The sequence below is a fragment of the Choristoneura fumiferana genome, chromosome 13 (genome assembly GCF_025370935.1).
Source record: "Choristoneura fumiferana chromosome 13, NRCan_CFum_1, whole genome shotgun sequence".
NCBI classification, from domain to species: domain Eukaryota; kingdom Metazoa; phylum Arthropoda; class Insecta; order Lepidoptera; family Tortricidae; genus Choristoneura; species Choristoneura fumiferana.
Window position 1 is genome coordinate 3,852,382 of NC_133484.1, and position 22,698 is coordinate 3,875,079.

A 22,698-nucleotide genomic window follows, 5' to 3' on the forward strand; every position below is an offset into this window, starting at 1 on the left:
TTATGCAAGATATGCGTGTTCATGCAGTTCCACCTCCACACTGTAAGAACACACACAAATCACACAAACCCATCTATCACCACCACACTACACTGACGCGTTTCGAACTCAACCAGAGCTCATCTTCAGAGTAACACAACCGTACACCATGCTACCACCACCACACGTATATCTGGTCATCTGGTGGTGATGTGTTACGTACATCTGGTCCTATTAAACAGTGACGTAGCTAGATGGACGAGGGCCCCGGTGCATAGAGAGAGAATCGGGCCATCATCCTTCTTTCCACGTATCTTGAACTTATATCTTGGCAATACTTGGCTAGAGCCTGCTCACAACATTTTTTTTCTCTTTTCTTTTATATGCTTCGTGTGGCCCTGGTGCATTGCTACTGGCCACACGATAGCTACGCCACTGCTATTAAACATCCTAGACTCGAGAACAAACATTCGTATTTTCCACATGTATAAATATTTGCCCTGATCGGTAATCAAATCCGGGCCAGTATTATTTTCTATTTATGTGATATAGGTAAATACCTACTATAAAAACTTTATTGTATTGTAATTGTTTCGCCGCAATGTACTAAAATACAAACGAACAAGTTATGCCAGACCATGGCTGCCCAGTATCGACACTAACTCAATAAAACTGGTGCAGTTATGAAAACTAAAACTTTTTAGTTTGACTTCGGGTTTACGAGGAATGGTCAGTGTTGCAAACAGACATAAACGGACAATGCTCGCACACTATACATAGTGATATATACAAGGATATAAGTAGTAGACCAATAAATTTAAACGCTTAAATACAACATAAATTTTTCGCATGAGTGATGGCTGAAACTAATGCCATACTACAGCCATCACTAAATAAAAAGGATTATACGAGGTTTATGCCATTAGTATTGTTTATGATTCACAGTCATTATCTCTACGCAATCTTGTTTCTTCCTATTCGCGATTTTGCACAATATGAAATCCACACAACTGAATTTAATCACATACGTAATGATTCACAGTCATTATCTCTACGCAATCTTGTTTCTTCCTATTCGCGATTCTGCACAATATGAATTCCACACAACTGAATTTAATCACATACGTAATGATTCACAGTCATTATTTCTACGCAATCTTGTTTCTTCCTATTCGCGATTTTGCACAATATGAATTCCACACAACACAAAGGGTATCCCGTGAAACCATATCGAAAATACAAACTGAGACATGGATGCACAGAAAAACCAGAAAAAGAGACCAGCATAGTATTATAGTGCCTTTTCTTTTTGGAGAAAGTTAGCAAATTTGCAGTCGTGCTTTTTGGTTTATTGTACCAGTGTATCTTTTTGCTGTCTACCTTGCAACTCAACGTCTCAATTCTAAAAACAATGGAATCCAAAACCATGTTTATAATGCACGAACATCCTACTTTCAAACTCCCTTCACTCTAGTATCCACTTTCATTACAAACCAACCATTATAAATTGAGCTTCATCTACCACACATCGGACCCTTGCGGCATCATTACTTTGTTTCCGTTGGGAGGGGGCGGTGGTTCCACTAAAGTTGGTGGGTACGTTATAGACAAGGTAAGTGGTGGGAATGGAAATTAATGCAGACGTGGCAGCCTATTTTCCCAACGTATAACGTTACATCTCGCTCCCGTTAGAGCTGTATGTGGGGCCAGGAGATTCGCGATTTCAAAATAAGTTTGTTAAGAAAATATTTTTATACAAGATGTTTTGTATTGACTGTTTTTCGATGGCTGTACTAGCACTTCTTATCAAACTACACATATGAATACCAAATTTCAAGTCAATCAGACTACTAGAAGAGGGGCAAAATCGTCTATCTAGATCAGTACCGACAGACATAGAGACACGTGGACAGGTTAAACTGAATAAGAGCTAAGAAACAAGATTAAAGATAGATTAAACTTGCGTATATGTAATACTTAAGCGTTAAATTGGCCACGTGGAGACTGAGAGTATTTAAAACAAATGAGGTTTAAATGCGGTTTATTTCTCCCCGCATTATATAGTTATTGGAATATTTATTACTTCCTAATTAATTAAGTTAGTAATGAAATAAATGTTTCTTATTCTTATTCTTATACATTCTTATGCGATGCTTAAGTATTATACGTAACCTTTCATAAGGTTAAGTGACAAGACAAAATATGTAAGATTTTTATTACACTCGTGTATTTGCCCCCATAAAAAAAAAGAATAAGTACGCTAGTTCTCCACCGTAGTTCCCGTGGAAACTAAGAAAATCTGCAAGCAGGTTATCATTGGTCCAAGTTTTAACCTTCAAGACTTAATAGTTTTGGCTGTACATTGATAGGTTATTCAGTCAGGAAAAAGAAGTGCTATTTTACTGCGCCGTTTATTATAGGCTTACACTTTGAGAATTTTACTCAAATTCACTCATAACATTATTGCGAAATAGCTTTCACTTTACTTTTAAGTATCTCAATCATGTTCCTCAAAAAGACAAAATAGTTTAACTTTGTTACGATATCTGCTAATTTAATGGCCCAACCAGAACACAAGAAAGGTGATAGTTTGTAAAGTAAATTTCAAGAGGTGTTTTTGTATGCCGTTACGGTGAGTACTCGACTAACGTGGGTTCACGCTTATTTATTCTGAAAGGAATACAATCTTGAAAAGTTAAGTTAATTTTATGGTTGTATTCTCTGACATTTTTTTATTAATAGTGACATTTACTGTAAAGGTACGACTCTTGTAATTTATTAGGTATGTGTTTGTTTGTGTATTTATATATTATGTATATGTTGTTATTTATTATGTTTGTTATTATATATCAGCAAGCAATACAGTACATTATATAATTATACTTACTGCTGTCTATTGTCAAGGTTGCCTGGAATAGATCAAAATCAAAAAATCAAAAAAATCAAAATGTCTTTATTGCGGTTATGGGTAATAAAGTTGATAGACAGCAATACATAAAGAAGCGCCATATCCTGCCTGCTAGAGGCGTGCAATATTCTTGCACACTACTTAAAATATAATAAGATAAAATATGTCAAATTCAGTAAAACACATTAGAAAAAATAAAATAATCAATAATTTAAAATATCAAGTACATTCAAGAAAATTACAAATTAAATTTCAATAAAATATTAAAATTACTTAACTAGTCCATTAACAGTATCATACATAAAAAAATCAGTTAAACTATAAAAACAATTGGCAACTAACCAATTGAACAAATTCTTTTTAAAAGTTAAAAGAGGTAGTATTTTCATGTCGAGTGGTAAATGATTATATATTTTAGCACACATGCATATTATAGCACTGCTTGCTAACAGCGCCGATTTGGCCCTGAGCTTTAATATATCGTGACCATATTTAGTTTTTAATCTTTCCCTCGGTTGTCTACTAGCAAACAGTGTAGGGCGATAAGGCCTCCTATTGCATATCTAGCTATATATACTGGCTTATCCCTATGTACCTATGTTTTCTGCACTGATTTATTGTATTGCAATATAATAATAATAATATCATAATGTGATGTGTGTGTGTGTGGGTAATCAGGCAATAATGTCATCTATGTTTACGTATATCTTGTATTGTTACTAGTCAAATGAATATTTTCTTTTTTCTTTCCTTCTTCCAGTAAACAAAACAAATGATGGATGCGATGGTTCACTAAGCAAATAACTTCTTAGTTGCCTCGAAATTCAAAATGGCGTCTATAAAACCGCTTTAGAGAATTTAAAATGCATGGAAATCTTGCTTACTTTCCGTATAAAATTTCAACATTATACGGTATTGGTTAGTATTAAGAGTGCTTTACATTTTTCACTAAAAATAATCATTCTTGAGTGCACCTTCGATTATTTATGATGGATTGGAAACCATGCCGTGTCTGTCACACTCTTGAGAAAAATAACGAGATATAAATAATTTTGCATAACTTTTATTCGTTACCAGCTGTTGCTCGCGACTCCGTCTATAAGAAAATCGTTTATTGTGATCCCGCGGGAACAAGGTGCGAAACTATCTACATCTTACTTTAATCTGAACTAATTGGTTCAATGGTTTAAGAGTGGAGAGGTAACAGAGAGACAGATTGACTTTGGCATTTATAATATTAAAGAGCGAGAGGATTTATTTCCACATATTACACAGAAACACACACATATTCGATTCGATTCAGCATATTAAATATACAAAAAAACACATTAGGAGGAAATAATAAATTAAAGAATAAACATCGAATTGTATAAATTGGGCCCCACTCAGCATAATCTTGCAGCAAGCCGCTACGCTGTTTTTCAGTGATACCCATTTAATTTAATTTGCAGGTGGTAGGACCTTGTGGAAGGTCCGCCCGGATTGCTACCACCATATTGCTCGCTAATCCTGCCATGAAGCAGCAGTGCTTGCACTGTTGTATTTCGCCGTGGAGAGTAAAACAGCCGGTGAAATTACTGGCACTTGAGGTATCCCTTCTTAGGCCTCTAGGTTGGCAACGCATCAGCAATACCCCTGGTGTTTTAGGATGTTTATGGGCGCTGGTGATCTCTTCGGCACCCACCAAGTTACAGTGTGAGCCTATCTTTGTGGTTACGTGCGACAGACATGTCGTCCAATCTCATATCTTTAGCTTAGCAGTCTCTTTCTCATCGTTGCATAGCCAGTGTTTTTGAGCGCAGCGTGGTGTTTCGGATTCTATCGTCTTAAGACAAGTCATAAAAGGTGTTAGTTAAGTGGTTCGTGGTGCTATCATCATTAGATTAGATTAGTTGAAATAGAACTAATTTAATGGATCGATTCTGAATATCATCTATCACTGCTTAGCACACCGTCAGACTTAGGAAACTTCGCCGGCATTTACCAATTTTTCCAACAAACAAGGAAACTGTTGAATCGTAAACAAAAATGTTTACAGAAAAATATTTTCCAAGAAATTTCTCCTTCATTATTAATGCATTAACTTCCCTGCCGATTGTCTTTTGTTACCGGGCATTTCGCTCTTATCATAATTTACCGATGCTCAATACCAATTAAGATGCAGAATAAGCTTCCTTGTACATTTAATTTAAATAAATATATTCCTGTGAACTCTCTCTTCTAAGTCGCTATACTCTCAAAATCGTCATGATCGTCGGCTGAGAGCCATCATGACGAACTTGTTAAGGAAATAGTGTGGTGGTTTCCCACTCGCAACCACCGGAGGTTCGGAGTTTATAGTTGGTAATAAAGCTGCCCCACATCAGGTCCCTTAGTCGTCCTAGTATAGTCTGAACAGATAACACACGATCGACCAAATTGGCATAGAAACAGAACACTGAGGGAAACAGTTTTTTATTATTTAGTCTGTTACCCTGTCGCACCTTCGGAAATAAACTGGCTTAAACACAAACACAAACATCACGCCTGTATTCCGTTACCACTTCGGAGCCACTTTCAGCAATTTTAGGTTTTAAGTTTGACAAAAACGGTACAATAGTGACAGGTTGCTAGCCTGTCGCCTACGATATACCTTAACATAATCCTCAGTCGCCTCTTACGACATCCACGGAAGAAATGGAGAGGTGTAATTCTAAACCGACACCACACGGGTCACCATGCATTATTATTAAATAAACTGACTTTATTTAATACAATATAATTTTTAAATTACACCTGGTTGTTTTGGAACAAACTTTATTACGGAAATGAAAATATTTCGAACTAAGTCAGTATGATTCTGAAGGTGCGCTGTGTTTAATAGAAAAAAGTTAAGTATTATTCCTGCTGTTGTCTCCAAATAAAGTAAAGTAAAAAAATCTCTATTTGTAAACAAAAGAAATCTAAACATACAACACATACAGTATAATACAAACTAATATACAAGTTTTAACTTGTACCGCGACTCCATAGCACACACAAAATAACGATAGAAATGCTAGAGTGTTACATCCATCATGTTAGCGTAGATACTCAAGGATTCATGAATGCTTACAAGTTTTAACAATAAACAATTGACACAAAACCTCAGAACCGGATTCAAAGCAGACCGTTATTAAATTACAAATTAAATCACCAAACCACATTCTGATTTACAATGAGCATCACAGATTTACAAAGTGTCGTGTTGGTCCGCTCGCCAAACCCATTATTTTGTGGAGACCATAGCTCGCATTTATGGGCCATCGCGGGCGTCGATACACTCAGTTCCCCAGAATTTATTCACCAAGCAATATTTCACCGCATAAAGCTCACTTTTCGAGCAAAAGTTGAGGAAACTTTGCTACACTGTAAAGTTTGCATCGTGGAAACCACAGAATTAATAACAGCTAAGGAGAATAGAAATGTCGTCGTTTGTATATCCTTTGAGATTCGATGTGATAATTTTTATGGTTTTACGTTGTTTCGCAGACAACATTTGAATTGAATTTCGTTTAAGAGATATTTTTTCTCATATTACTGTTTCATAGAATATGGAATAAATATACATGAAACACTTACATTGAAGAAATTTGTATCATTGATTTTTGTTACAAATAAAATTCATTATTTAGGTATTCATTTCATAGAATAACAAATCAAATATTCTTTATTCTTATATTATTTAGTTGATATAAAACTTAGTAGGTACAAAGAAAAACATTTCATGTGGTGGTAGTTTCTAAACGATTTAATTAATACCTGCGACAAAATGCATACCCTCCTATAACGGTAGCGATTCGCTTTCTGGTGTGGTCACAGTTCTTACCTAACCTAACCTAACCTTCTTTTCTGGTAACGATTCGCTTAGTGGTGATGTCACAGTTCTAACCTAACCTAACCTACTTTTCTGATAGCGATTCGTTTTCTGTTAGGGTCACAGTTCTAACCTAACCAACTTTTCTGGTAGCGATTCGTTTTCTGATGGGGTCACAGTTCTAACCCTAACCTAACCTACTTTTCTGGTAGCGATTATATTGTATTTTTAAGTCGCGTGACGTTTCTATTCCTGTTTTTATTAATTCTGCAGTAGTAACTATGTTAGTAACTATGTTAGTGATCGCTCGCTGCGTCATTGCTATAATAGAGTTGGCAAATGTCAAAGGATTTGTTTTGAATTTTGTTAGATGGAAACTGAACGCGTTTTTCATTTTGTTCGTGTTGCACTCTTACATTAGAGTTAAAGGAATAATTTATAGATTTAGCATTGTAGCATTGTCGTGTCATTATCATAGCAAGGAGTCGAGTCAGGAATAAACTACTAATTTAATAAAATAAATCAATAAATATCCCTACAAAATCGAACGGTTCAACTCACGATTATAAGTCAGAAACGGCCCTACTAGTTTCGATCTCTTCAGAAGATCTTGTACAGGGGGTGTCACCTTTATGAACGCACGCACATACGAAAAAATGTGTACCAATTAATCCCAAACTAAGCAAAGCTTGCACTATGGATACTAGCAAATGGATGAAAATACTTATATTAATAAATACATCCATAGTAATATTATAAATGCTAGTGTGTCTGTTTGTGACCGCTTGACGCTTAAACTGCTGAACAATATTTCAATCATAATTGTAGCAGTTGACTGAATCACTGTACCAGGTTAATTTTTCATAATCAATTTCGCAATGGTTTATTTAGCAAAGTATGGGTTGTCAACATGACATTAGTAGCACAAATATTCCACTCTGGTACGTGGTACAGTTTCATCGACTGTTCTTTGTTACGATAAACAGGCGAATACTCTAGGCCAAAAGGTCTAAGGCAAAAGTCTCTAAAAAATGTAAATTTAATACATACTTAACGATTTCGCCGTCTCTGTTCCTAACCACAAATCAAATCGGGAGAAGAAAACTCAATAAAAGGTAAGTTATTGATTTAGGAGTTGCCTTGGCTACCAGATATCCTAGTGGTTGTAGGCTTAAGTACCGACTTCGACCCCCTCGAGTCAGATATATGGTTGAAAAAGTATAATATAAATTTAAGTATGTTTTTATCTTTATAAGTTTTTTTTCATCCGCTGTCTACCCATGATATTTCAATTGTCCCATCATTTATTTAGCAACTTCACTGAGGATATATGTGGAAGTAAAGGAAGGCAAGCTATGCGTGATTACATATAAGTGGCACAGACGTAAGCAGTTGTATCATGCATGTATGGTGAGGTTTGTCATTTGATGGGTACCCTTTATTTATTTTTTCTAAATCAGATAACTTTCGGTCATTCCTACTTAATATCATTAGCACTATTAATTTGGACGAAGAAAAAAAGTTTCCTTATTTTTGGTCGCTTTTGTCACCTTTTTCTTGCAGATAATAATATGTCATCACAAAATAGACACATAACCATAATTATTCTATAGAAAATTGGGAGTATTTTTTTCCATCGTCGAAATCAATAGATAGAGTAAAAAGAACCCAGAATTATCTAATCCTGAAAAAAAGTCAAGGGTTACACTTAAAATGAAAACTCTGATTTTGTAGGCACGTGGTAAAAACATTTTGTTTTATTAGAACTTCAAATTTTCATTTCCTGAGATCCTAAACTGTGTTGGAAACAAAGACTGGATCTGACTACCTTCACGTGTGAACGAGCAATTATCTATCCATTTCACGAGGTGCGAGTTGACAAACAGTGGATATGCATATGCAAGTGTATGTAAAATATATCGGTACATGAAGCTACGAACGTAATGGGGTGCCGTTTCGACGAAACATGTTCACAAGTTTATTGTTTGGTAAAATACTCGTTTCCTCAAAAAAAACAAAAATCAAAAATAGGTTTATTAAAAGCAAAAACAAATTTGTTTTCTAAGAAATTATGGAATTTCATAAGTAAATAAATACTTAAAATAAATAAAATAGCAAAGCTTGAAAATGAATAAATTATATTTATAATGTCGTAAATAGTATTGATTAGTTTACAATTAAGGTAACGAAACGATAACGCGACGATAATTCGTTTTTTTTTTGTAGTTCAAAAGATAAAAAAATAGTAAATTGAACTTTTGGCGAGTGATGCAAAAAATAAAGGATAATAGTTTTTTTATCCGTTTTACATTCAAACCTTTGAGAATAATGTTGAGAAAAATAATGTGGATAATTCAAGGATATTTTAACCATTTACTTATTAGTTACTACGTCATTTAACTATTTTATTTGGGAACAGTTGTGCAAGTTTGAAAATAGACTAATACTTATAAAAATTTAAACGGTTTGCATGTAGTTTGGTATTCTAAATTGGTCTGTGTGGTTTATTAATATTAATGCAAATAGTAATAATCGTTGTAGCGTGGGGAAAAAATCAAAGGTTATTTGCTATTGAACCTCGGCAGAGTAACATTTGTATCCAAAACTATAAAAAGAACGCAAACTCATAGTCCGAAATCGAAATAGTACAGTTCAAAAACCGGCCGGTTGCTACAAAGCGAAAGTCAAGCCCAGCCAACTGTGAAAGAAAAACAAAACACGGTCTGGAAATATGCAATTTCCATTCCAGAATCAATAAGAGGCAGGAGCTTTAGAATTCTAATTCCTCAGAGAATCCCATATAATGCCGGGAAACTTTACGACCCACGTCAAAGTCTTGGCCTCAGTGGGTTTATGTTTAAATCATTGTTAACTTACACGTAATGTTTTTACACTTTTATATGAAAACTTAATTTAACAGAGTTCTGTTTCGGTCTGTAAAAATAATGGAAAAGTTTGAATGAAAGCGGTTTAATACGACCGGAAGTCCGGACCGCCTTTTCGTTAAAGAACCTTTAGGTTTAAAGTCTCTACAGATTTCATCATTACCTTGGCCGCGAATTACAACATATTATGGGCAGAAATAGACATATTCTTTGTATCAAAAAGTATGAGACTGCACCACTAGCACTTTTCGTAACCAACCGTCGCCATCGCGAATCAAGTATGCGTTTGACATTCCATTTGACCCTCCGTCTGACACGTTCCTATTACAGTCATGGCACGGCACGATACGGTATAATGTGCAGAGACCTTGAACCCAGTTTACGTATGATAGTAAAATCGTGCAATTTGCATTACATTGCGGCACTCAATTGACCTCTACAAACTCGTTGGTTTTACGGCCTCGCAATGTAATGCAAATTACATGATTTACCTTCCAAGTCTAAACTTTGCTTTGTGTTAGTATTAAACCGAGTTTAGACTTGCAAGAAAAATCGTGCAAGTTGCATTACATTGCGGCGCTCGATTGTCTACTACAAACTCGTTGGATTTACGGCCTCGTAATATAATACAACTTGCACGATTTTTCTTGCAAATCTAAACTTGGCTTTAAGCTTAATTATTACGCATAACCGGTTTCGCATAATTTATTTACGCCGAATCGTAAACTTGCCGAAATTTAGTTCTGCATAATTCTTTATAAGCCGAATGATTGTTTACCCGAATATTATATTAGCATAATAATTAACATGGCCGAATTTTACTATTGCATAATATTGTTTAGCATATATTGTAGTTTAGCCGAATTGTGATAACCCGAAATCCTGTCCAATCTATGTCCGAAAATAAATTAAGTACTATTTCTTGATTAGTGTAAGTAATGTTAAGCATAAAAACGGTAAATGGTATATCAATAATGACAAGAAAAAATAGGTAATTAGGTTAGGTTAGAATGGTTTCCATTTGTAACGGGACCAACAGCCATCAGTAAAAGAGGCACGGTCATAAAAAGGGGGGACGGGGGGGGGGCCTCCCGCCCCATTAAAAAACAAACATAATCTACCCCCTTTTAACCTGGATAGGTTCGTTAGTTATTTTATGATCCTCAGATTAAAAATAGAAGCCTTCTTTGTCACAGTCCTCTCCCCGAATTATAAAAATACTACCACCCACTAATTACTAGTTTCCAGAGAAGTAGTTTGGTATAGGTTAGTAAGCTTAGGTAATAAAAAATAGAGCAAAGTTGAGGAAAACCATCGTTTCTGCTGTAATAATTACAGGATACCTACTCGTTTTATTACATCGGCAAAATAACATTATGCGATAGTAACTTTCTGCGTAACTAATTTATGCGTTAGTCATTTTATGCCTAAACAATATCCGAAATTCGCAAATTATGCGTAAAGCCCATATTGGCTCATATTGGTTATGCGTAAAAAAAATCTGCTTAATATAATTATGCAAAAACAGTTTCGGCACAAATACTATTATGCGTAAACAGATTATGCAAAATAGAATTAAGACGTAAAAAAATATGCGTAAACAAGGGGAACCGAGTATGTGTGTGTGTGTGTGTGTGTGTGTGCATGCATGTGTGAGTGCGCGTGTGAAAGCGTGCGTAGATACGAGTAAGTGTATTGTATGTACAACTAATAAACACGCAGTCTTCCTCTTTATTAACATTATTCTGTAGCTGTTGTTCGCTGGTGGAACGCCGGTCTATAGGGACTCGGTTTCTGAAAGGCATTAATGGATCCCTACTTAACTTGATGAAGTCCGTGACGCTATGGGTACGTATAAATAATTATCTTGCGTGAATAAAGATAATTTCAGGCACAAAAATTGCGTAGAAAAGACATAGATGATGGCCATAAATGATAACCTGATGGACCCAAAGGATCTCTGCCCGTCAATTTTTGAATGAGGGTGTTGGTGACTGTACACTACAGATACGTAGGTACATTATACAAGCATAATACGCATAATACAAGAATACAACAATCAAAGGAGTGATTTATTAGTGTTGTCTGTGTGTGTGTGTGTCTATTAGTGTTTTGTGTCGTACCGGCGGAGACTTACCCCCTTATTCATAAAACTTAACAAGCCTATGTTAAGTAACAAATGCTTTGTCCCTTTCTAACAAATACAAATGTCGAAGTGACAGATAAGGACAAACGAATTTTAGCGGCATTTTAACTAAAATAGGTTTGATTGTCGTTTATGAATAAGGGGGATAGTCTACTATCCATTGGCAAACGGATATAAACCTTATTTGCAACGCAATAAAATCTACATGGGTATGACTGAGTCTCCGTTGGTATACATATTTTTGTTTTTATGTTTAGTAATGTAAATATTACACTACAATCCTGGTCTGACTTGTTGAGGTTTAACTGTTTCGAAAATGGTTAAACTGATCGAGTGTTGCCATTATTTCCGGTTGCGAACTTCCTTCCGCTGGCGTTCGTGTCGTCATAGTGTGTTGTATGTTTTTATATGTTTTAGTTTTTAAATGGGTCCCACTGAAAAACAGCGTTGCGGCTTGCCGTAACATTATGCTGAGTGGGGTCCACTTTATACTATTCGATGTTATTTTTATTTTTTTCCATCTAATGTATTTTTATGTATCGAATATGTGTAAATAAATGTTTCTCCCTCTCTCTCTAATGTAGTTAGTAAGCATCACTTTGCACAAGAATTTTAGCATCAGAGCGCGACGCCAACAAACTGTTTTACAGTTTGGCGTACTGTTAATAAATTGTTATGTATGTGCTAATATTATTAAATAAATTAAAAAAAAGTCAACCTGGGTCAGTTATATGTAAAAAAAAGGATACACACTGCTCACCCTTCTCCTGAAAGTGTGACTCACCACATCTTTCTCAAGCCTTCCCTGAATGATCCCACAGTTATCTGCAAATTAGTTGGCTAATTTACACAAATTAGTTAATTGATTAAGTCGGGCGTTACTTTGCGGAGGCCCATATCAATGAACTACTAATTTGGTAGCGGTAAAGGTTGGTGTTTTTATGTGTTTTTGTGCTCGCGTATAGTTAAATATACCCATGCAAAATTACAACTTCCTAGCACTAACAGTATTGTAAAATTGTCATCATCCCAGCCTATATACGTCCCACTGCTGGGCACAGGCCTCCTCTCAGAACAAGAGGGCTTGGGCCATCGTTCCCACGCGGGCCCACTGCGTATTGGGAACTTCGAACGCACCGTTAAATCGCTTCGCAGGTTTGTGCACGTTTCCTCACAATGTTTTCCTTCACCGCAAAGCTCGTCGTAAATTTCAAATGTAATTCTGTAATTCCGCACATAAATTTCGAAAAACTCAGAGGTGCGAGCCGGGGTTTGAACCCACGACCCTCTGCTTGAGAGGCGACAGGTCAAACCAATAGGCCACCACGGCTTCAAAAAAATTTTTTTTAAATTGCCTTTTGTAAAATTTATTAGTAGATAATTTGAGACAACAGTGTGTGTTTCCAGAAACAATGTAAGATAGTTTTTATCCAAGACAAATTTTGCATAGTTCCCGCCGGTGTATAAACGAAATATTTCTTGTCTGTCCCTTAAAGAGATAAGTTTACCTGTGTACATATATGTCAACTAGCTTTTGCCCGCGGCTCCGCCCGCGTGGTATTCGGTTATCGCGCGCTGTTCCCTCGGAAACTGTGCATTTTCCGGGATAAAAAGTGGCCTATGTCACTCTCGGGCCCATAAACTATCTCTATATCAAAAATCACGTCGATCCGTCGCTCCGTTACGGCGTGAAAGACGGACAAACACACAAACTCACTTTCGCATTTATAATATTAGTATGGATTGTCAACGTTTGGCAATCGTGTTTGTTTTTAATACAATACAATACAATAAATAGTTTACATACATACAACGTACTGGACAGTAAAAAAATTAACCCTCTCCTTGGTCTCTAAGTTGGGTAAATATAGAAATGAATTGGGCAAGGGACACATTGTATACTTAAGTACCCAACAATAGTACTATAAACCAATCCAGTTAAGCTTGCTTGAGCTGTATTGTTATAGTTTGAATAGAATTATCAAAGCCTCTTTAGTCTTTTCATGGCTCCTGGTAGGGTCCCGTTAAATTATTGCTTTACAATACAAATTGGCTATTAACTGTGAGGTAAGATGGAGGCTGCGGTCGCATGGCCCGGGCCATGCTTGCATTACCCTGGTAATTATAAACATGATGCAATGTTAGAATAGTAAGTATATGCTTAATTATTTATTTTATTTTATTTGGGGAAACAACAGCAATGCAATAAAGTATAATGGGACTTAGGCACAGTCGAGTGCAAAAGTAAGTATCTTTCCGAACCACTCATTCATAACTTAACCAACATAAAGTTGGAAAACCCCCGACTTTGTCACTTCAAAGCTCAATATCTCAAAAATAGCAAAAAAACGCATTCAAATCGGTCTACCCGTTTAAGAGCTACGGTGCCACAGACAGACAGACAGACGGACGGAGGAACAGACAGACGTCAAACTTATAACACCCCTCTTTTTGCGTCGGGGGTTAAAAAAATGTTACTACGGCCTTATTGCGTCGGAATAAGAATCTGTGATATATTATATAATACTTATTTTTGAAACTTTGAATAGGTTCTTATTTTGACACTTGATTGTACATAGTGAATTAGTCTGTTACTATAGGGGAACAAAGTTGTATTTTTTTGTCGACAATATTTTGGGGGGCAGTGCAAATCCGGCCATTTAACGTACGTAAATACCACGTGTCTACACTCTTTGTTTAATAGTGGATGGTTTGAAAGTCGTATTTTAAATAATTTTGAGTTTAAGCTGGAAATTAGCCAAAGTCAGATACATAGTACGGTGAAGGAATCTGAATTACGTACCAGGGTGGAACCAATTTCGCTATGATTTCTTTGGCAGATGTATGGGATGTCAACATGACATAATAGCACAAAGTTTCTATTCTGGTACGTGATTCCGTTTCCTTGACTATACGCTTAACATTGGAGCTAGTGGTTGCAAAACAAAAAAAAACAAAGTACAAACATAATCTCGCTCGACTCTTTTCTCGCGTTATACATACATATCATATTTGATTTTCCGTTTGCTTGTCAACACTAATTTTGTCGTTATAATTTAAAATGTAAAATTTCAAGTGTAAGTAGGTATGTCAAAATTATACGAATAAGATAATAATTCTTCAATAAATTTTCACAGACTCATTTCACCTTGCCTTAATTTTTCCAATTTAAACTTAATAACTTAGGAAATAAGAATTCGAATACCTCTCCTTCTTAATGATATTAACTTATAAGGCTGTGGCCAAACAGAAAACGGTACGCTTTGAAAAACCAGCCAAGTGCGAGTCGGGCTCGCGCACCGATGCTTCCGTACAAATTTTTAGATACTATGTCAGAGCGTTCTCCGTTTGGGAGCAATAATACTTAAGTGCTTCAGGTACGGAACCCTTAAAAGAATTGCAAATATAAAATACGAATAGGACGAAACGTTAAAAAACACTTTCCAAAAGTGCGGTTGCAGGCATGATGCAGCCCAAATTGGTCTTCATGCTGTGATTGGGTAAATTTTTGCATCATTTCGTTGGAGCATTTTTCTCCATCTGGACCTACCGCGCACCTAAGCCCACTTTTAGAGACTATTAAATGAAGGAGAATTTTTCTCCAAATTTTATTTCTTCTATGATACTTCAAGCCAGAGACATTTTTCCCAATCTTCTCCAAAATATTCCCTTTTAAAACCTAGTTGTTGGATAACACACACAGATGAACATAGATCAGGGGTCGGCAACGCGCGGAGCGAGACCTATATCCTTGCAGCCCGCGACTGTTTCGTAATATAACTAGATTATCTTACAAGTGCCCGCCTTTATCTATTTTTTTCACTATGTGGCCCATGTCTGCCAAAAGATTACCTCTGACATTTAATGGATAAAAGATGGCCTATATCCGACAATGAACGTCCTATAGCTGATATGACAGTGATGATGATGAAAGAAAGATAGAAAGAAAGAAAGAAAGAAAGAAAGAAAGAAAAAACATTTTTGCCGATTTCTTCTCAACAGAGGTTTTTCCGAACCAGTGGTAGATTTTTTTTTGACATTCATAAGCGCTTGTTATAGCCTAAATTTAATGAAGATATTTTGACTTTGACTTTGATTTATTGCCACAAAACACATGATGCTGAGATATTATACGAATATCCAACAAGCAACATCAACCGCTTCCCGCTTTGTTTTAAAAGACCTTAGCCAAGGAAATCCCCGATTTCGTATCTCGATGAATAATGTCCGCCAACTCCCTAGAGATAATTAATATTTTTGACAAGTATTTCAGGTCACAATGCCAAGCTTTTGGTTAATTAATCATTCGGATAATTCAATGGAATCAGGATTATTTTGTAAGACGCGTTCTTTTAGATGTCTTCATGTTGGATCATGATTCATTATTACATCATAGTTATTAGTTATGTTTTTTTTTATTGAGGGATTATTTTTGAATGCTGGCAATACTTTAATAATATTTTGTACACCGGAAGCATCCCAGAACTAGACTTGACATCTGTGAGTCACTTCTGCTCTACTAACTTTGTAATTTGTTGTCTCGCTTCTATTTAAATTACATTAAAAATAAAACACATTTATTGTAATAGAAAGCTACGCTAAGTATCCCAAAATATCATGGGCATTTTTTTTTTCTACAGTACGCAATCAAAGTTGCGGATAACAGCTATTTATTCATATTTAAAGGAAACCAATGATTGTATAACAGGATATACTTTATTAAATAAGTTTCGTAATATTTTATGCTCACAAAGTTATTTAAAATAGGTATCTTAGAAAGTTCGTGAGTAGAATCTGCCGATCCCTTGTCAAAACACTCCGAGTACAGTCGGGTACGGATCTTATGATTAAAAATTTAGAGTGTCGTCTGTTTAAAAATATCTCGTCACAAATAGAATGTGCTGTTTTATTTTTATTCGAAACGTCACATTTGCCGACGTGACAACCTCTCTGATATCATAATTACTGTTTAGTTCACAATAAAAAAACGAAAATTTATTACGATCTCGTAGTTAATAATTGATTGTAATATTGTTTTACAGCCCTAAAATCAACCTCTGGTTACTTTTTAACCCCCGACGCAAAATAGGGGTGTTATAAGTTTGACCGCTATGTGCGTCTGTGTGTCTGTCTGTGGCCCCGTAGCTCTTAAACGGGTGGACCGATTTGAATGCGGTTTTTTTTATTTGAAAGCAGGTTTTGTAGCGATGGTTCTTAGACATGTTTTATCAAAATCAGTTAAACCGTTTTGAGATACTGAACTTTGAAGTGACAAAGTCAGGGGTAGTCCAACTTTGTGTTGGTTAGGTTATTGTGTTTGTATAAAAACACACTGATAATCATAGACGTAAATGTTCTAATCAAATTTCACTTATGTAGGTAAATGGTATTAGTGCGTAGTGAGTAGCTAACACAATTTATAATACTTTATTACAACTCAATCAAAGTCAAGCCGTGGTGGCCTAGTGCTGACCTATCGCCAAGCAGAGGGTCGTGGGTTCAAACCCCGTCTCGCACCTCTGAGTTTTTCGAAATTCATGTGCGGAATTACATTTGAAATTTACCACGAACTTTGTGGTGAAGGAAAACATCGTGAGAAAACCTGCGCAAACCTGCGAAGCGATTTAATGGTGCGTGTGAAGTTCCCAGTCCGCAGTGGGCCCGCGTGGAACTTAAATAGGCTGGGATTATGATGATGATGATTACAACTGACCCAAATTCCATAACTAAACCCAGAGGTTAAAATTTCCAGATTTATCCGATTACGCGGGAATGTTGGGATAAAAAGTAGCCTATGTTTTGATCCAGACATCCAACCATCTACATACGGAATTTCATCCAAATCCATCCACCATTAACAAGCATAACACATACAAATTATTTTTATTTATTTTTATGTGCGAATAAAGAGTTAACATATAGTAGATTGTACAACAAGAGTATAAAACGAGCCATTTTACCCAAGACGTTCATATAGCCACCCGAGCAGGTACGGCGAGCGTGGATAGACACGTCGAGGGGAAAATGGATTTAATGCTCGAGTTTTACACTCTGCTTTTCACTTCGATGGCGAGGAAATGAAATAGCAACAGTGAAAACAAATGTTCACTCACTACGTAGATTTTATTTTTCACGCATTACTATATAATTATATTTTTTTTAGTTTAAGTGGTTTATTTTGATTGATTTGATTGATTTTTAGTTTTATATAAATAAAAAATTTGTTAAAAAAATAGAAAGAAACTTCTTTGTTTGTGGCTGTTGACACCTTGGTCTTAGAAGAAGATTTTATTTTATGCACTAGTGCATAAAAAGTCATTTTATGTCGCCTAGATCCAGCGTAAACACCAACTTTACGAGCATGAGAAGTGAAAAATATTTTTTCAGGATAACTGTACACGAACTTTCACTACATTGATTTTCTTTTATGGACAAAGAAAAATGAAACTTCACAGCTTGGGTCCGAACAAGACCTTGAATACGAATGTCCTCCTATTGAATCTGTCAAGAAAACAAGTTTATCTGTCCTAAAACTTGTATATATTATGCACTAGTATTTACCCACGGCTTCGCACACGTAAATCGTTAGTGGGTCTAAATTCAGCTGAATTGAAGTTTTAGGATTTTTTTAATTTCCCGTGGGAATTCCCGAAGATTAAATCGTGGTTTTCATTGATATTTTCATTGATTAAAAACAATCTTGACAAATTTCATGACTTTAAGCCCAGCGGTTGTTATTTCGAGATTTTATCCCTATCCCTTGGGAATATCGGAATAAAAAGTAGCCTATGTTTTATTCCAGATGTCCAGCTATCTACATACCAAATTTCATCCAAATCCGTCCAGCCGTTTCAGCGTGAATGAGTAACAAACATACTCACTCACTCACAAACTTTCGTATTTATAATATTAGTAGGATGACGTTTTATTTTTACTTATTAATTAAATGTTTTAGACTTGGAAAGATATTTGAGCTTCTTGATACGAAACATCTTTCTATATTTTGATTTGGTCTAATTTAATTTGGTTTAATTCTAATTTTGTAAGCGGAAAATCCAATTTTGCTTACCAAAAATAACAATAATTTCTAATACCGCGCATCTGACTAGATTCAATTTTTGCAGGATAGATACAAAATTAAAATATCATTGTGTTTTATTTGCTTCCCTTTTGTACGTTACGCGGCATAAGCCATTGTTGGTAACGCATTGCAGTATCATCGACGAATATGAAACAGTTGGAATATGAGTCCTTTGCGAAAAGTATTTCTGTGAAAAGCCAGCCTCCTATTTTGTGGTTATTGCATTATTGCAAAGTACTGTTTTGCGCATCTTCAGATTCTCGAACTCTGGGCTCAGGATGACTTGGTCCACAGTCCCATTTCGTCACCTTCTTAAATCGTCTACAATGACATGTCGTCAGCCTACAATTCCTAAATCGTCACCTTCCTAACTCGTCCACTTTCTGATATCGTCAATATACCATTTTATCTACATTTCTATTTCGACCAGTGCAGCTCATCCCCTTTCTATTATCGACCACAGTACTACTTGGTCAGCAGTGCTAACTCGTCCACATTTACCAAACGTGTCTCAATGAACGACAGTATTAATAACTCAGTGTTTTTTTTGAGATAGCGCCTTTTGGCTTAGGAGGGCAGTGTAGTCGAAATAAGTATGTTGACGTGTTGGTATTGTGGCCCACGTAAGAAAACGGAAAAGATAGGAAAGTGACGATATAGGATTGTTGGCGAATCAGAACAGTAGAACATATGAGAATGAGGACGATTTAAGAAGGTGACGAAATGTGACTGTGGACATAGTCATCCTGAGCCGAACTCACGCATAAGGGTTCTTAATTTGAAATCCTGTCACGACCACCCAAGGACCCCGGCTAATTTCTGTAAGGCACTTAACTAAAGTTAACCACATACGATAGTGTCCCTCTAATGGCCTTACGTTGTTTGCAAGTTACTAAGCCCTAAGTTTTGCTAATGGAAAAAGATCGATTGACCTTTTTGTTGGGCTAGTTTATTTGGGCAGTACCTAATTACAGTTTAAAGTGACCCCTGTTGCGGCCATTTTGTATTGTATTGTATTTACTTAAGTTTATGGACGAAAACTAAGTTGAGTTTTATTAAACTAGTGTTCTGTAAAATTCCGTAAGTAAAGTAAGTTCCGTAAAGTATTTGGCGACATAGCTCGAAGAATTTCGAAATTGAAGTGGCAGTGGGCGGGGCACATTGCTCGCAGGACTGACGGCCGATGGGATCAGAAGGTTCTCGTCGTTCTCGAATGGCGTCCGAAGACCGGGAGACGAGCTGTCGGTAGGCGTCCAACAGGATGGAGCGACGACCTGGTTAAGATCGCGGGATCGTGGTGGATGCGGAAAGCACAAGACCGGTCTGAGTGGAGAGCCTTGGGGGAGGCCAATGTCCAGCAGTGGACGTCTTTCGGCTCACATGATGATGATGATGATGATGATGATGATTTGCCATGTATTTTTTATTTTGTCAATTTAAAACAAAAATAATGCCAAGAGATGCGGGTACAAGTAGCCCGAAAAACTCTTTTTCATTAAAAAACAGACTTAATCCTATGGTTACGTCGTGACACGTGATACGATAAGCTAAAATAAGCGTCATAGTGTGTTGTGTTTTTATATGTTTTAGTTTTTAAATGGGTCCCACTGAAAAACAGCGTTGCGGCTTGCCGTAACAGTATGCTGAGTGGGGTCCATACTATTCGATGTTATTATTATTATTATTTTCTCTCCATCTAATGTATTTTTATGTGTATCGAATATGTGTAAATAAATGTTTCTCTCTCTCTCTCTCTCTCTCTCTCTCTCTCTCTCTCTCTCTCTCTCTCTCTCTCTAAAAGGATACAAAATGTGGATAGCACATGTACGACACCACCTATCACTTGCTATTGGCTATTGGCAACTTGACGCGCTCGCCCCGCCACAGCATTAGCGCGCCCTTTATCTCGCCGGGCAGGCGCGCGCTCGTGCGAGTCATTGCTCGTTGCACACCTGCGAGCAGCCGCGAGAGCGTTCTGTCACTAACAGCAGTCACTGTGTCTTGCTAGTCAGACAACGCGCTGGCCCCGCCACAGCGTTAGCGCGCCCTTTATCTCGCCGGGCAGGCGCGCGCTCGTGCGAGTCATTGCTCGCTGTACCTACACGCCGCGAGCAGCCGCGAGACCGTTCTGTCACTACAGCAGTCACTGTCACTTTGCTAGTTAGACGACGCGCTCGCCCCGCCACGGCATTGGCGCGCCCTTTATCTCGCCGGGCAGGCGCGCGCTCGTGCGAGTCATTGCTCGTTGCACACCCGCGAGCAGCCGCGAGAGCGTTCTGTCACTAACAGCAGTCACTGTGTCTTGCTAGTCAGACAACGCGCTGGCCCCGCCACAGCGTTAGCGCACCCTTTATTTCGCCTGAAAGGCGCGCGTTCGTGCGAGTCATTGCTCGCTGTACCTACACGCCGCGAGCAGCCGCGAGACCGTTCTGTCACTACAGCAGTCACTGTCACTTTGCTAGTTAGACGACGCGCTCGCCCCGCCACGGCATTGGCGCGCCCTTTATCTCGCTGGACAGGCGCGCGCTCGTGCGAGTCATTACTCGCTGGCTGCACACCTGCGAGCAGAGGGCCTACTCAAAAATTCGAAAATCATAGTTCGTATCATACCGTCCCTCTCACTGTCGTATTAATAAGTATAAGCGTCAGAGGGACGGATGACACGAACTTCGATTTTAGAAATTCGTAGTAGCCCCGCAACCGCGAGAGCGTTCTGTCACTACAGCGCAGTCACTGTCACTACAGCAGTCACTGTGACTTGCTAGTGAGATGCGATGACGCGCTCGCCCCGTCATAGCATTAGCGCAAGCCCGGAAACAATTAAAAAGAAAAGTTCCTGATATATACCTTCATCGTATCACCTCTTTAACTCTATACCTCGTTACTCGGGTTACCGCTGTGACTTGTTATTCTGTCATTCAATAAATTCATGATTTGATATGAGTTACGAATTTATCACTGGCGACGAGATTCTATGAACCCATGAATCCATTCGATGTATCAAAGGCCCGTCGGGCGCGGGCAGTGCTGCGCGGCACACTTACAAAGACGCAAAATAATTTCAAACCAGGCAAACTTCAACATTGATGAAATCAACGTACGTATACAATCTTTAACGGACAATTTACAAAAATTTCAAGAACTACAATCGAACATTGAATTAGCCTAAACCAGCCTATAACAGGTATTTCGCCTAAAACAGGTATTTCAGAAACTTAAAGATTACAATGTACGGTTAAACAAGGAGAAATGTCAATTTTTTCAACGCAGCATAAATTATCTGGGACACACAATTGATAGCAACGGATTACACAAAAACAAGGAGAAAACACAGGCTCTCATGAACGCAGAACGCCCTTCCAACGTAAGTGAACTACGCACCCTTCTCGGAATGGCTAACTATTACAACAGATTTATACCACACCTTGCTACCATTACGAACCCTTTAAACGAACTTTTAAAAAAGGGTGTAAAATTTAATTGGTCTGATGAGTGCGAAAAAAGTTTTTAAAGCTATCAAGAACGAAATTTCCGGTGACCGAATTCTCATTCATTTTGATCCAAAAAAGACTCTTGTTTTAGCAACTGATGCTTCACCCACTGGCCTCGGAGCGGTTCTATCTCATCGACTACGCGATGGCTCCGAGAGACCAATAGCATTCGCTTCGAGAAGTTTAACAGCAAGTGAGAAAAAATATAGTCAGATCGACAAAGAGGCTACGGCCATCCACTGGGGCCTAAAAAAATTTTTTCACTTCTGCTACGGAAGAAAATTTATTCTCATTACGGATCATAAACCCCTTACAAGTATATTTCACCCACATAAAACCCTTCCAGCGATGAGCACCATGCGATTGTTTCATT